The sequence below is a fragment of the Trichosurus vulpecula genome, chromosome 1, assembly GCF_011100635.1.
Source record: "Trichosurus vulpecula isolate mTriVul1 chromosome 1, mTriVul1.pri, whole genome shotgun sequence".
In the NCBI taxonomy this organism is placed as follows: Eukaryota; Metazoa; Chordata; class Mammalia; order Diprotodontia; family Phalangeridae; genus Trichosurus; species Trichosurus vulpecula.
Window position 1 is genome coordinate 349,005,210 of NC_050573.1, and position 14,954 is coordinate 349,020,163.

Genomic DNA, 14,954 nt, shown 5'->3' on the forward strand with positions numbered 1-14,954 from the left:
CCATCTTTGGCTGCAAAGTATACAGTCAATTTCATTTCTATATTGACCATCTCATAACATCCATGTTTAGAGTTGCCTTTTGGCAAAAAAGTTTTTGCTATGACCAGCAAATTATCTCAACAAAACTCTATTAGTCCCTGCCCTGCTTCATTTTGTACTCCAGAACCAAACTTGCCTTTATTCCAATTATCTTTTGATTTCCTACTTTAGTATTCCAATCCCCTCTGATGAATGTGACATCTGTGTGTGTGTGTGTGTGTGTGTGTGTGTGTGTGTGTGTGTGTGTGTTGTTTCTAGAAGATATTGCAGGTAGGTCTTCACAGAACTGATCAACTTCAGCCTCTTTGGCATCAATGGTTGGACTACTGACTTGTATTACTGTAATGTTGAATGGTTTGCCTTGGATTAGAACAGATATCATTCTGTCCTTTATGAGATTATACCCCAGTATTGCTTTTCTCACTTTTTATTGAGTATGAAGGATATCCCATTTCTTCTAAGGGATTCATGCCCACAAAGGTATATGTAGCGAGAGGTCTGCCATTTCCTTCTCCAGTGGATCACTTTTTGTCAGAACTTTCTATGATGACCTGTCTATCTCGGGTAACCCTGAATGCCATAGCTCATGGTTTCATTAAGCTACACAAGTCCCTCTGCCATGACATGGCAGTAATCCAGAAGTGACAAGGCTAAACACAAAACTACTAAAGAGAGGAGTACACTTAAGAATTGAGGAACACTTGATGGACAAGATCAACACATCCATTTTCACAGAAAATGGAAATCTTATTGATGTCATAGGATCATCATTAATCTAGAGATGAAAGGCACCTCAGAGGCCATTTAGTCCAATCCTCTCATTTTACTGATAAGGAAACTGAAGCCCCAGAAATGTTAAGTGACATGCCCATTAACACCAGAGGTGAGATTTGAAACTAGATCCTCTGGCTTCACAATCAGTTCTCTTTCTACTATTCCAGGATTTTCTAGCCATTTTTCTGACATGCCCTTTAGCAGTTGGGTGAACCCTATGAACCTATTCTCAGAATAATTTTTAAATCCACAAAACAAAATGTATAGGATTATAAAGAAAACCAATTATGTTGAAATGTTAAAAATATTTTGAAAAACAAAATACATAGACTCCAGTTTAAGAACTTCTGTCTGCCTCCCTGTGTATTAAAATTATTGTTTTAAGTTTGATTTTCTTCACGCTAGGAACCAGAGGTAGTACAGACTGAGGGCTGTCCTGAAAGGTAACAGAGTCCAAGAATCAAACCGGAATTCTAGCATCCCAGACAATAAACACTCAAAGAAATTTTTAAGAAATGTATGGTGCTAATGGAGGGGAGAGGAGATACATTGCTTCTTCTTTGATCTTGCCAACTACTAGGCAAAAGTTCAAGGATTGGCATATTCTCACCACATACGTAAAAGCATGTGATCACTATCGTCACATATCATCAGCAGAGCTATTGCCAAGGGCCAGCTATGAGCTTGAAGATGAAAAGGGAAAGTTAATCTTTGTTAATTTTCTGCCTCCCACTTCAGCCACCTTATCCTCCAAGGTACCCTGGGTTTCTATCCTGCCCCTGCTGATGAAGTATCTCAGGGGAGAGTACAGTAGAAAGAATACTGGCTGTACAGTCCAAGGATTTGAGTTTTGAAACTCACATCTGACATTATTTGTGTCATCTTGGATGACTTACTTAACCTTCCTAGGCCCTCATTTTCCTCAATGGCAAAATGAGAGGTTTGGACAAGGTGATAGCTAATGTTTCTATGTTGGAATTCCTTCCTGGCATTTTTTGACAAATTTATTTTTTCTGAATCCCAAATCCTAAAAAAAAATCAGTCAAGAGATCAGGAAAAAGATGTATTATTCTCCTGCTACAATTAAAGGTTAACAATTGACAGAGAGATGTTACTGGTATGAAGAAATGCACCAATGTCAAGTTGAAATCAGGAGAAGAAATTACAAGTTGAAGATTAAAGTCAGTATTTCCAACAACCAGAACAGAAGCTCATTGGAGACAAGTGGCCATGATCTGTCTAATCAGTCATTCTTGCTTGTAACTGAGGGGGACAGGGAGTAGGGGGGATGTTTAGCTTTATTCTTTCATTGATGTAGGGGACTTCCTGTGTGGATGTTCCCTCTATGTATGTAGTCTGGCAACCCCACTTAACAATAATCTTAGAGTTCCCTGGGGCACTGGGAGGATATTATCTCATCTATGGTCATATAGCCAGCATGTGTCAGAGGGCACCCTTGAACCCAAGTAATTGTTCCTGACTAAGGTGAATTCTCTACCCATGATCCCACACTGAATCTCAACTAAAAGGAATAAAAGGGAGGATTTCAGTCACAGGATGGCGGAAGATATATTTGGAGTATGGGCCTTCCCAGCACCTCTTAAATTTCCTCATGTGTGTAATTAGCTATGCTTTCTAAGACTAAAATTAAAAGATTATATTACTCTTCACAAACAGGATTTAGAGAAACATGTTTTCAGATAGAAGTAGCAAAAAGACAAAACTGAGAGCATAGGACAACATTATAGAATTGCTTTAATCCCATCACCACCACCATCTTGTGACTGCAATGAAGGGTGTTGAGGAGATCATAGGCCCTTTCAACATTCAACAATTAACCACTTAGTGCTAAACCCATTAAGTACTATAAGTTTTCCTGCACAAAGTCAGACTGTGAAAATCTCCAGCTCCCAGAACAAAGAGACTAAAGACTTCTTTAATACCTTTATCAGCTCTAATTAATAGTGGGTCTTTACTTCAATGATTTAAAGCCCCCTGTCTGACTGAGCTTCATATAGGCAGTCAAGGTCAGAGGTAATTTCTAAATCCACTCTCCAGTGCTAACCCTGACTTAAACCCAGCTGAGCTATTATAGAATCAGAAGTAGGACCAACTACCCCACAACAAGTCCCTGCAGTCACTGTACATAGATCCTCATGTAAGCTTTAGCACTGCCACCTGACCTGAGACCATGGAACTGAAATGATGAGATTAGTCACTCAAAAGAGTCCCAGAGGTGGACACAAAAGACAAGCCTCCTATTAACACTGACATGACTCAAACTGCTCTGAGGTATTTCTGCCACAGAAGCTGAGCAATATCATATCTAGGGTAGGGGCAGCTAGGTGGCGCAGTCAGTAGAGCACCGGCCCTGGAGTCAGGAGGACCTGAGTTCAAATCCGGTCTCCGACACTTGACACATGTACTAGCTGTGTGACCTTGGGCAAGTCACTTAACCCCAACTGCCCTGACCAAAAAAAACAAAAAAAAATAAAAAAATAAAAAAATATCATATCTAGGGCATGATATTCTTGAGATGTAGATATGACTATGTTACCCACTCAGACTCAATAAATAAATAAATAAATGAGTGAATAGATGGATGAATGAATGAATGAATGAATGAGTGAGTGGATAGATAGATAGATAGATAGATGGATGAATGAATAAATAAATACCTTCCATGGTTTCCTACTACTTCTAGGATCAAAGACAAACTCATTTTGATCCCTCTTCAATCTGACTCCTACCTGGCTCTCTGGTCATATTTCATTTTATTTCTTATCACAAACTCTCCATCACTGTCATATTGGAATTCTAGTTGTTTCTCATACACAATATTCCATTTCCTACCTCCAGACATTTGTCTAAGTAGTTCCCTCTTCCACTATGTCTCGTAAAATCACTTGCTTCCTTTAAAATACAGATCGGGGTCTACTGCACAGTCTTTCCTAATCACACCAGGTAATAGCATTCTCCACCTCTTGAAACAATGTTTGTTCCTGTTGTTACTTTTATTGTGGCTGTTGTTGTCATCATCCTCACTGTTGTTGCTGAGAAGATTGACTTGATCTTGTATCATTTCCTTATTGATCCTATTTACAATTAATTGCTTTTGTCCTGCAACTGCTTAAGTCATGGCTGGCTCTCTCTGAACTTTGTTCTGAATACAGGTCTATTATGGGTTGTTTAGAAATCCAGCTCCCCTGCTAATGCTAATCTATTCTTGCCTCACGGAATTTAGCTGACCCTGCTGGATGGTGTGAACACAAAGGAATTGGGTCTAGTATCTTCACTCCACCAAGCCACCTTTCAAAGCTGTCTGGTTTGCTGTCCAAAAAGGGCAGGTCTCTTATCTTTCTACCTTGCACCTGGACTCCAACAATGAGCATTTCTTAGGCACAAGGGACAAAGGAGGGAGTTGTTGCTGGCCCCCATTACCAAACTTTCAACCAATCATATTGTATCCTATGCGTCAGCTCTTTAACCAGTCATATTATCATCCCATGATGTCACCTGCGCTGTTCTATTCTTTGTTCTATATTCCCCAAAACCTATAAAAGGGGAGCTGTTCTTTTGCTTGGGGTCTGTGACATACACAGAGGCAAGACATTGTACCATTTATTGACAGGCAGCATACTCCTGCTAATAAATGTTGTCTTGTTCAGAAAATTGCCTCAGTTCACCCTTTTGTTAAATTTCACTTGCTACATTGTTATTGTCATCATCATTTAATAGGAATTATGATTTCACTCATGTTGGGAGTTGCTGGTGAGGAACATCCTCTAACAAAACAAAACAAGCAGCTTATGTTCTTCAAGAACTTCCTATAGCCCTCAGAGGTTAAGTGACTTGCCAAAAGTCACATAGCCAGTGTGTGTCAGAGCTGAGATTTGAAACCAGATCTTCTTTTCTCTTAGCCAGCTCTCTCTCCATTATGAGATAATACCTCTATTACTTTGTCTATGTCCTGTGTTTAATTGTGTATTCACTTGTCATGGGAATATTTTGTTTTGGTTCTATACTTATTACCTAGCAGAGTGACCTGAATATAGTAGGCATTTGATAAATGCTTGTTGACTTGAATAAGACAGATGTTTAGGGACACTGTATTCAATTTAGTAAAAATTACTGGTGCATTCACCTTCATAGTAAAATGATCTCATGATCTGAAGGTACTAATATAATCAATAAATCAATAAACATATGTTATGCATCTACTGTGTTCCAAATACTGTACTGAATCCTGGGAACACAAAGACAAAATGAAACAGTCCCTGCTCTCAAGGAGCTTACATTCACCTCCCAAAGTATCAAAACGAAAGCCACATAAATGTCAGTAAAGCTAGTTTTCAATCCATGCTAGATAATGCAAAAGGAAACAAAATTTTTTAAAAAATTATTTATTCGGTTTTAAAGTACATATTTTCATAGTATTTAAAAATTAATTGACTAGACATTGAGAGTATTATGATATTTTAAACCTGCCCTAAAACTTTACCTTGAGGACTCATCTCAGCGTGCATGAGAAATAGGAGAGTACCATCTCTTGTAGGTCCACCCAAGGGGAAGGGCTTCAGGGTATTGCTCTGTGTCTAGCATAGAAGGACCAGTCCAGTTTAATTCAGAGTACCTCATCACCAGAAGCTTGGCCATAAAACAATGATATTATTTGGCTGCAACAACTCATGGAGATTTCCCACTAAGATACAAAGGAAAGACTGTGATCATTTACATCCATGGAGGAAATAACCACAATGATGAAATACTGTATCATAGAATCATAGAGTCAGAACTGGAAGGCACCTTAGAAGTTATAAAATCGGCGTAGCCAAGATGGAGGCTGGAAAGCAGGGACCAGCGTGAGCTCCCTGCTGAGTCCCTCCAAAAACCTATAAAAAATGGATCAGAACCAATTCTAGAACTGCAGAACCCACAAAACAGCAGAGGGAAGCAGGGCTCCAGCCCAGGACAGCCTGGATGGTCTCTGGGTGAGGTCTATCCCACACGGAGCTGGGAGCTGGGAGCAGAGTGGAGTGGAGCAGAGCCCAGCCTGAGCAGCGCAGACCAACCAGACCAGGAGCTGGGCGGAATGTGCCCTACCACCCTGAATCAGTGAGCTGCGGCAGTTACCAGACTTCTCAACCCACAAACACCAAAGACTGCGGAGAAGGTTAGTGGGAAAAGCTGCGGGAGTGGAAGGAGTTCGTGGTTTGGCTTCCAGCCCCGGGGGCAGCGGAGGTGGGGCAGCTACAGCTGCTGCTGCTTCTGGCCTCAGGCCCACCTGGTTGGAGGAATTAAGTGACGGATCAGAGCAAGAGTGCATAGCCTGCTGAAGATCTAAGACCAGTCTGGGTTGGGGGTTCTTGGGGAAGGAGTAGTGCTGGTGTGACAGAGCTGGCACCTCCCCCCCAGACGTGGAACATAGAACTCTTTAGTCTACAAGCAGTCATACCCCGCTGAAAAACTCTAGGGTCAAGTTAGTTGGTTGGGAATATGGCCAGGCAGCGAAAACACACCCAGATTCAGTCTCAGACTTTGCATTCTTTCTTTGGTGACAAAGAAGACCAAAACATACAGACAAAAGCAGTTAACAAAGTCAAAGAGCCTACAACAGAAACCTCCAAGAAAAACATGAACTGGTCCCAGGCCATGGAAGAGCTCAAAAAGGATTTGGAAAAGCAAGTTAGAGAAGTAAAGGAAAAATTGGGAAGAGAAATGAGAAGGATGAGAGAAAACCATGAAAAACAAGTCAATGACTTGCTAAAGGAGACCCAAAAAAATACTGAAAAATACACTGAAGAAAACAACACCTTAAAAAATAGACTAACTCAAACGGCAAAAGAGCTCCAAAAAGCCAATGAGGAGAAGAATGCCTTGAAAGGCAAAATTAGCCAAATGGAAAAGGAGGTCCAAAAGACCACTGAAGAAAATACTACTTTAAAAATTAGATTAGAGCAAGTGGAAGCTAGTGACTTGATGAGAAATCAAGATATTATAAAACAGAACCAAAGGAATGAAAAAATAGAAGACAATGTGAAATATCTCATTGGAAAAACCACTGACCCGGAAAATAGATCCAGGAGAGATAATTTAAAAATTATTGGACTACCTGAAAGCCATGATCAAAAAAAGATCCTAGATATCATCTTTCAAGAAATTATCAAGGAGAACTGCCCTGATATTCTAGAGCCACAGGGCAAAATAGAAATTGAAAGAATCCATCGATCGCCTCCTCAAATAGATCCCAAAAAGAAATTTCCTAGGAATATTGTCGCCAAATTCCAGAGCTCCCAGATCAAGAAAAAAATACTGCAAGCAGCCATAAAGAAACAATTTCAGTATTGTGGAAACATAATCAGAATAACCCAAGATCTGGCAGCTTCTACATTAAGAGATAGAAGGGCTTGGAATACGATATTCCGGAGGTCAATGGAGCTAGGATTAAAACCTAGAATCACCTACCCAGCAAAACTGAGTATCATGCTCCAAGGCAAAATATGGATTTTCAATAAAATAGAGGGCTTTCAAGCTTTCTCAGTGAAAAGACCAGAACTGAATAGAAAATTTGACCTTCAAACACAAGAATCAAGAGAAGCATGAAAAGGTAATCAAGAAACAGAAATTGCAAGGGACTTACTAAAGTTGAACTGTTTTGTTTACATTCCTACATGGAAAGATGACATGTATGATTCATGAGACCTCAGTATTAGGGTAGCTAAAGGGAATATGCGTATAAATATATATATATATATATATATATATATATGTTTATGTATATATATAAGTGAATGTGTATGTATGTATATACCCGTGTGTGTGTGTGTGTGTGTGTGTGTGTGTGTGTATATATATATAGAAAGAGAGAGAGAGAGAGAGAGAGAGAGAGAGAGAGAGAGAGAGCAGACACAGGGTGAGTTGAAGATATGAAGATGAAGAGAAGATATCTAAAAGAAATAAAATCAAATTAAGGGATGAGAGAGCAACATACAGAGAGAGAGATAGAGAGATAGGGAGAGATAGAATGGGGTGGATTATCTCGCATAAAGGTGGCAAGAGGAAGCAGTTCTATGGGAGGAGGGGAGAGGGCAGGTGAGGGGGGAATGAGTGAACCTTGCTCTCATCAGATTTGGCCTGAGGAGGGAATACCATACATACCCAATTTGATATCTTACCCCACAGGAAAGAAGAGGGAGGAAGATAAAAAAAGGGGGAGGGATGATGGAGGGGAGGGCAGATGGGGGTGGAGGTAATCCAAAACAAACACTTTCAAAAGGGGACAGGATCAATGGAGAAAATTCAATAAAGGGGGATGGGTTGGGAAGGAGCAAAATATAGTTAGTCTTTCACAACATGAGTATTGTGGAAGGGTTATACATAATGATACACATGTGGCCTATGTTGAATTGCTTGACTTCTCAGGGAGGGTGGGTGAGAAGGGAAGAGGGGAGAGAATTTGGAACTCAAAGTTTTAAAAACAGATGTTCAAAAACAAACAAAAAAAAAGTTTTTGCATGCAACTAGAAAATAAGATACACAGGCAATGGGAGGTGGAAATTTATCTTGCCCTACAAGAAAGGAAGGGAAAAGGGGATGAGAGGGGAGGGGGGTGATAGAGGGGAGAGCTGACTGGGGAACAGTGCAACCAGAATATATGCCATCTTGGAGTGGGGGGGAGGGTAGAAATGGGGAGAAAATTTGTAATTCAAACTCTTGTGAAAATCAATGCTGAAAACTAAATATGTTAAATAAAAAAATATAAATTTAAATTAAAAAAAAAAACTAATCAGCTGCCTGTCAGCTGTTTGAACACACCTAATTCTTTCATACTTTTTGAAGTTAAGGCCATGTCATGAGTATTTGTGAACCCATCTAAAAGTCTTTTCGGTGCATTCATGAACATAGTATTCCCAATCTATCAAATGATTCCTGGGCTACTTATTTTAGGACCTTCCTTATCCAAGATGTCACCTTGTTTTTCAGGTTGATACTTAAAGGTCAAGAAATACTAAGTCATTGTTAACCTTTTAGAAATTTTGCTCATTCCTCTTGTAGCAGTAATAATATTTAAAATGCAATGAGGATGGAAAAAAATGTTTTCACATATTTAATATATTTTTATCCAGAAAAAAAAGAAGTTATAAAATCCAACCCTCTAATTTTACAGATAAGGAAACCAGGACAGAGAGGCTTAGTAATTTGTCCAGGATCACATATCAACTAACTAAGGCTGAACTTATGGGCAATTAAGATACAGTGCCAAGCCTGGAGTCAGAAAGACTCATCTTCCTGAATTCAAATCTGGCATCAGATACTGACTAGCTGTGTTACCCTGGGCAAGTCACTTAACCCTGCTTGCCTTAATTTGTCATTTAAAAAACGAGCTGTTGAAGGAAATGACAAACCACTCCAGTATCTTTGCCAAGAAAACCCCAAATGAAGTCACAAAGAATCAGACACAACTGAACAACAACAAAAGCTGTATTTGGATTGAAGTCTTCCTGACTCCAAGCCCCACGCACTATACACAATGTCACTTAGCTGATTTCTTAAAATATTTAGTTAAATTAAACACTTTTAACAAAATAACAAAATATTATTATGAAGAAGTGACTCTGGAATCATACAAAATTTCTCAGATTTCTGATTTTCTTAACCAGCTTGGCTCTTCCCCACTCTTCACTATAAGAAGTATAATCTCTGAGACTGAGATACAATACGCTCAACTCCAACCTTGTGATGGCATTGTAAATACCCTCTGATCCTTTCTCTAAGGTGGTTTGATTACTTGATTAGAAACCTTCATTGAATCAATCTTTTTGTTTGTTTGTTTGTTTAAAGGGTCTTTCCAAGCTGCTGAACAAGGAAAAAGAGCAACATTTCCTGAAGTATCTGTGAGATACCATACTATGCTTGGGTCCCTCAAAACTCATTATTATCCAAGTTGATGCTGGGCTGCAAGTAACCAATTACTCTGACAACAGTGATGATAATGTGATAGGAGTTGAAAGCAAAGCAACATTTCAGCTTCCCCATGGCTAGTCTGCAAAGTGGTGATGTATCGATTAAAGGTCAGCTCTAACACTAGTGGGGCCACTATGGCCAAAGCTCTCTAAGTTTAATTTCCTCATCTGCAAATTGTGGCTTATCATATGCATGCTACCTACCTTGTTGGGCTGTTGTGAAGAAGATATTATTAAACTTTAAAGTATTATATACATTTTCAGCATTATTATAGAGACTTGGCTGTATACTTGAATTGTTACAGTTAATAACAGGAAAATGACAGTAATAAAACTTCATTTGCAGACTAGAACATGAAAGTTGCATTCTAAAGATTCATACAATATTAACTATTGATCTAATAATTGATACCACTTCTTCCAAACATGAAATCTGAAGCTTTTTTTTCACAGCCTCATGGTGCAGTCAAAAAATAAATAGATAGATGACTTAATGAATGGAGAATAATAGACAGGCAGTAGGCAGATAGATAAATAGATTAAATATATAGATTAGATAGATAGATAATGCAGGCCTATAAATCAGAAGATCTGGATTCTAGTTCTGATTCAAACCAAGTATCCACATGCCCTTGAGCCTTAGAGTCATCATCTATATTTAATTATCCAGAGGATATTGCCATTCAGTAAAAAGATCAGGCATTCTGCTATGCCACATCACCCAGACAGCTGTACGCTCCAACCAACACCTAGGGATACCTATGGGGAAATGCTAAATTCTCTGGTTCTCAGAGAAGTACACCTTGTCTTCTCTAGTCCTTATGGGTGTCAGTTTCTCATCTCCCTAGTCTAGGGGCATGATCTATGTTGATTTATGAAATTAAACTCTTGGCCTGAGTCAATGGGAAAACTCTTTCCTTAGTTCTTTGTCCCAATAAACCCAAGTCACTGAACAGAGCAGCTAGCATTCATATGGTACTTTGAGATTTGCAAAGTGCTTTTTAAAGATTCTCTCCCATTATCCTCACAACAGCCCTGGTAGTTAGGTGACATCATTGTCCCCATTTTACAGATAAAGGAATTGACAAAGAGAGGTTAGGTGACTTGTCCAGGGTTACACAGCTAGTAATTGTCTAAAGGCTAAATCTGAACTCAGGTCTTCCTGACTCCAGGTTCAGCATTATTATCCATTATGTCACCTAGCTAAAGGATAAGGATGTATTTTTGATGCATTTGGATACAACTTCCTTGTCTCTCTACATTTGTCATGGTGGCATCCTTCACAAGCATGTGTCAAGCCTAAGGGAGAAGAGTCCTATTCCCAACTGGCTTTTGTACTTAGGCAACAAGGAAGCTGTCAATAGTCTTAAGGCTTAGTCCCTTGACCAATTAAATCTCAAGAATGGTTTTAATGCCTTCTAAGGAAAAATTAGCCTCATTTTCATAGGATAAATGTTTCTCTACAATACCCCACCCCACACATACTATCCCTCCTGAGAAGTCAAACTCTACTCAGACTCAGGGAACTCAGGGCCTGGGGCTGCCAAAGCCACTGGCTTTGTGTCTCTGATAGCAATATCCAGGTGTGCCTTCAAACTACCTCTGTGAGTGACTGGCTCATGGGCTGGGGTCCAGCCACTGAGCCAAATGGGATTCTAATCAATCCTCCCTTCCTATCTTTGCTAATGGAGCAGTGAAATGGAGTGAAAGGCAAACCAAGCAGAAGAAGCTTCTCTGGCCATCCTTCCTTTTGCTTTCACTTATTCCCACCAAAATCCACCCTCCTGGGTCATTTCTGCCACTGCCTACTGGATAAAATGAGATAATATTTGTAAAATGCTCAGCACAGTGCTTGTATAACAGGCACTTACTAAATACTTGCTCCCTACCTCCCCCTCTTTGCATACAGTTTCAGCTCAAAGGGTGGGCCATAAGGCCTCACCAGAGATGACATAACTCTGCCATAAGGAAAGGAAGTAGGGCTTGAACAAATGATTGATTAGTTCCCTTCTAGTTCTCTAATTCCTTGATACTGGTGGAATCTGCCAAGTGTTGAACAACGGTGGAATTTCCATTTCTCTTCATTCTCCTTAGGGACACATTTGTGTAAGTAACCTAGTTTATGTTTCCATTAGTCCTCCTAAAGTCATGAAATATTTATTTGAAAACATGTTTACTAGAGCGCCTCTAGTTGTGTAGACATCAAAACATTTTCTGTTTATGCTTTGGCCTTTAGATGATGTATTCACGCTACCTCATGTATTTCAGATCCTAGAAAAAAGATAGAGAGTTGTAGTACAAAAGAGTTCAGATAAAGAGCACCAGAGCCACACAGGGATAGCCGCTAAGAGAACTTAATTCTATTCACAAGGGGAGAGGAGAATAGATGCCAATCTGGAACAGATTCAATGTGATGGCTCCACATACTTCTGTGGCTTCTGATGCAGAACCATATGCAATGTCTTTCACAGGACAGTCAAAGGCCTAGAGTCCTTCAAGGTTCAAACTTTTATAGAGTTTTAGAGAGTCAATTAGCACTAATAGGACATTTCTACCATCCACAGGGGGAAATATTACTGGTAGAGTCAGGACCAGTAAAAGGAAGATATTTTCTAAATCACTTAATGAGTGAAAAATGGGGAACAGAGAATTTTAACTGTGCCTTCCAGAAAGAGGTTGGGTGGGGTAGTGGTGGGAGTTAATTTTTAGTTTGGGAATTTCTTAGCCTAAGTGTGCAATCCAAGGCTCCGGGGTGATATCAGTCAAATCATTTTTTTTTTACCAGTTCGCAACAACTGTTCTTGCAATGTCATTGAAAATTAATGATGCCACTGAATGTGGCCTCCTTTTTTCCCCACCATGAGTTCTTGAAAATTCCTAAATTTCTAACCTGGCATTTTATCAATTACTGATCCCAAGGCTGTTCCAAAACTGAAAGATTTTTTTTTCAAAAGGATGTTGTAAAATTATGTTTGCACATTTCCAAGGCTTCAGAGTCATTGCTTTCTCCAATCATACGTATCTGTGCCCAACATTACACTTTTAAGAGATATACACTAGTTTTTTAGCTCTATTTCCTGTGACTCAGAAGTAAGGATGCATAGATGGCAAAACGATTAAATAAGATTTATGTGATTGCTTCAGAAGTAGTTCCAGAACAACAACAAATGCTGTCGTAAAGATAATCTCATATAGATTGAGCAAATTTCTTGTAAATTTCAAGGGAATATATTTAGAACTATTTTCACTTGAGGGCAAGAGGAAAAAAAAGAAAAGAAAATTTATTACACATATGCACTTGAACAGTAAATAAACTGAATCTGAGAGTCTTAGCTATAAACAACATGGCCAGTGACAAGCTCCAAGTCAGTTGGACCCTCTATTCCAACTTCTGTTCCTAAGTAATTGATAAATCACTTCTTTGTCTTGATGAAAGACTTATTTTAGCTAGACTACAATTTCCTTAATAGTCTCTGTTTTCTTAAGATGTAACGCCTTCATCTACCCTGATAATCAAATATGCAGCAGTTTCTCCCTTCAAGAAGCTCATATTCCTTCAAAGGTGACAACAGATGGAGAGGTAGGTGAGAGAGAGAGAAGGAGAGGGAGAGAGATGGGGTGATGGCATATCAGTAGTATTGAACTCAAATATAAACAAGAATGACTAAGCTATGTACAAGGATCCCTGCAGGCTGTGTATTGATTTAGAAAACAACATTAATATTATTGTATTCTATTTTTATTTATTTTGTTAAATATTTTCCAATAACATTTTAATCTTGTTTGGGTAGCATTGAGGAGTGTTGTGGACCATGTGTGGCCTGTGGGCCGCATGTTTGATACCTCTGATATGGATAGATAGATAGACAGATAGATAGATAGACAGACAGGAGGCTGAGACAGAGAAAAGCAAGAGAAAGAGAGACAGAGAGAGAAAGGAAGAGCGGGAGTGAGGGAGGGAGAAATAATAGATACAAAGTGATTTTGGGTGAAGGACACTAGGAAATAAGGAAAGATTAGGAAATGCTTCATGTAGAAGATGTGCTTATATTGAGCCTAGAAGGAAACTAGGAATTTTTAGAAGCAGGAGTGAACAAGGAGTGCATTCCAGGTATGGAGGACAACCAGAGCAAAGGCATAGAAATGTAAGATGGAGAAGTGTGTATAAGGACAGTAAGTAAGCCAGTTGTACTGGCCCATAGAATTTTAAAGGAGAATAATGTATAGTAAGTCTGAAAAGCAAGGTTAGGGTCAAGGTATGGAGGACTTTAAATGCCAAATAGAGGTATTTATATTTATTCTGAAAAATGATAAGAAGCCACTGCAGTTTATTGAAGCTGGAGATAAGAAGTAATGTTTACAAACCTGTATTTTAGGAAAATTTCTTAGTTGCATGGATGATAGATTGGAGTAGGCAGAGACTTGTGGCAAGGATGACAGGAGGTTATTGCAATAGTCAAGGTGAATGAGATCTGATGAAATCTGAGATAGAAAAGTAGCTGTGGTGGGTGGAGAGAAGGTTAGAAATGTGAGAGAGGTTGTGGAGGTAGAAATGACAAGATTTCACAACCAATTTGATATATAGTGAAAATGAGGAGCTGAAAATGAATGATGCCGGAGTTGTGAAGATGAATGACTAGAAGGATGGTGGTATACTGATGGCATAAGAATTCTGGAAGAGGCATTGATTTGGGAAACAAATATAATGACTTCTCTCTTAGCCATTTTAAGTTTGACGTCCACAATTTATTCAGTTTGAAATGTCTAATAGGCATTTACATAAGTAGATATATAACTAGAACCTATGAGAAGTGTTGATATTGAATATATAGATCTAGCATTATCTGCATAGAAATGATAATTTCATCTACAAAAATTGATGAGGACACCAAGTGCCAGAGGGTATAGCAAAAGGTGAAGAGAGGCTTGTAAAGGCAACCACACTGGCATACCCAGGAAGGCTGATAATGCAGATTCTTTCATCTGCTTTACTAAGGAAAGATAGCTGTTTCAGGAGTCAACAATCTTTTTTTAATTATATAAAATGCAAACAGAATAATACAGAGCAGAGAAATAAAGACCAACAGACAGGGCTCTCCTGCCTACATCAAAGCTTTACATCCACCACTGAACTGAGAGAGCCTTTACCTCTGAGGAGTCGAGGAGTTCTGAACATAT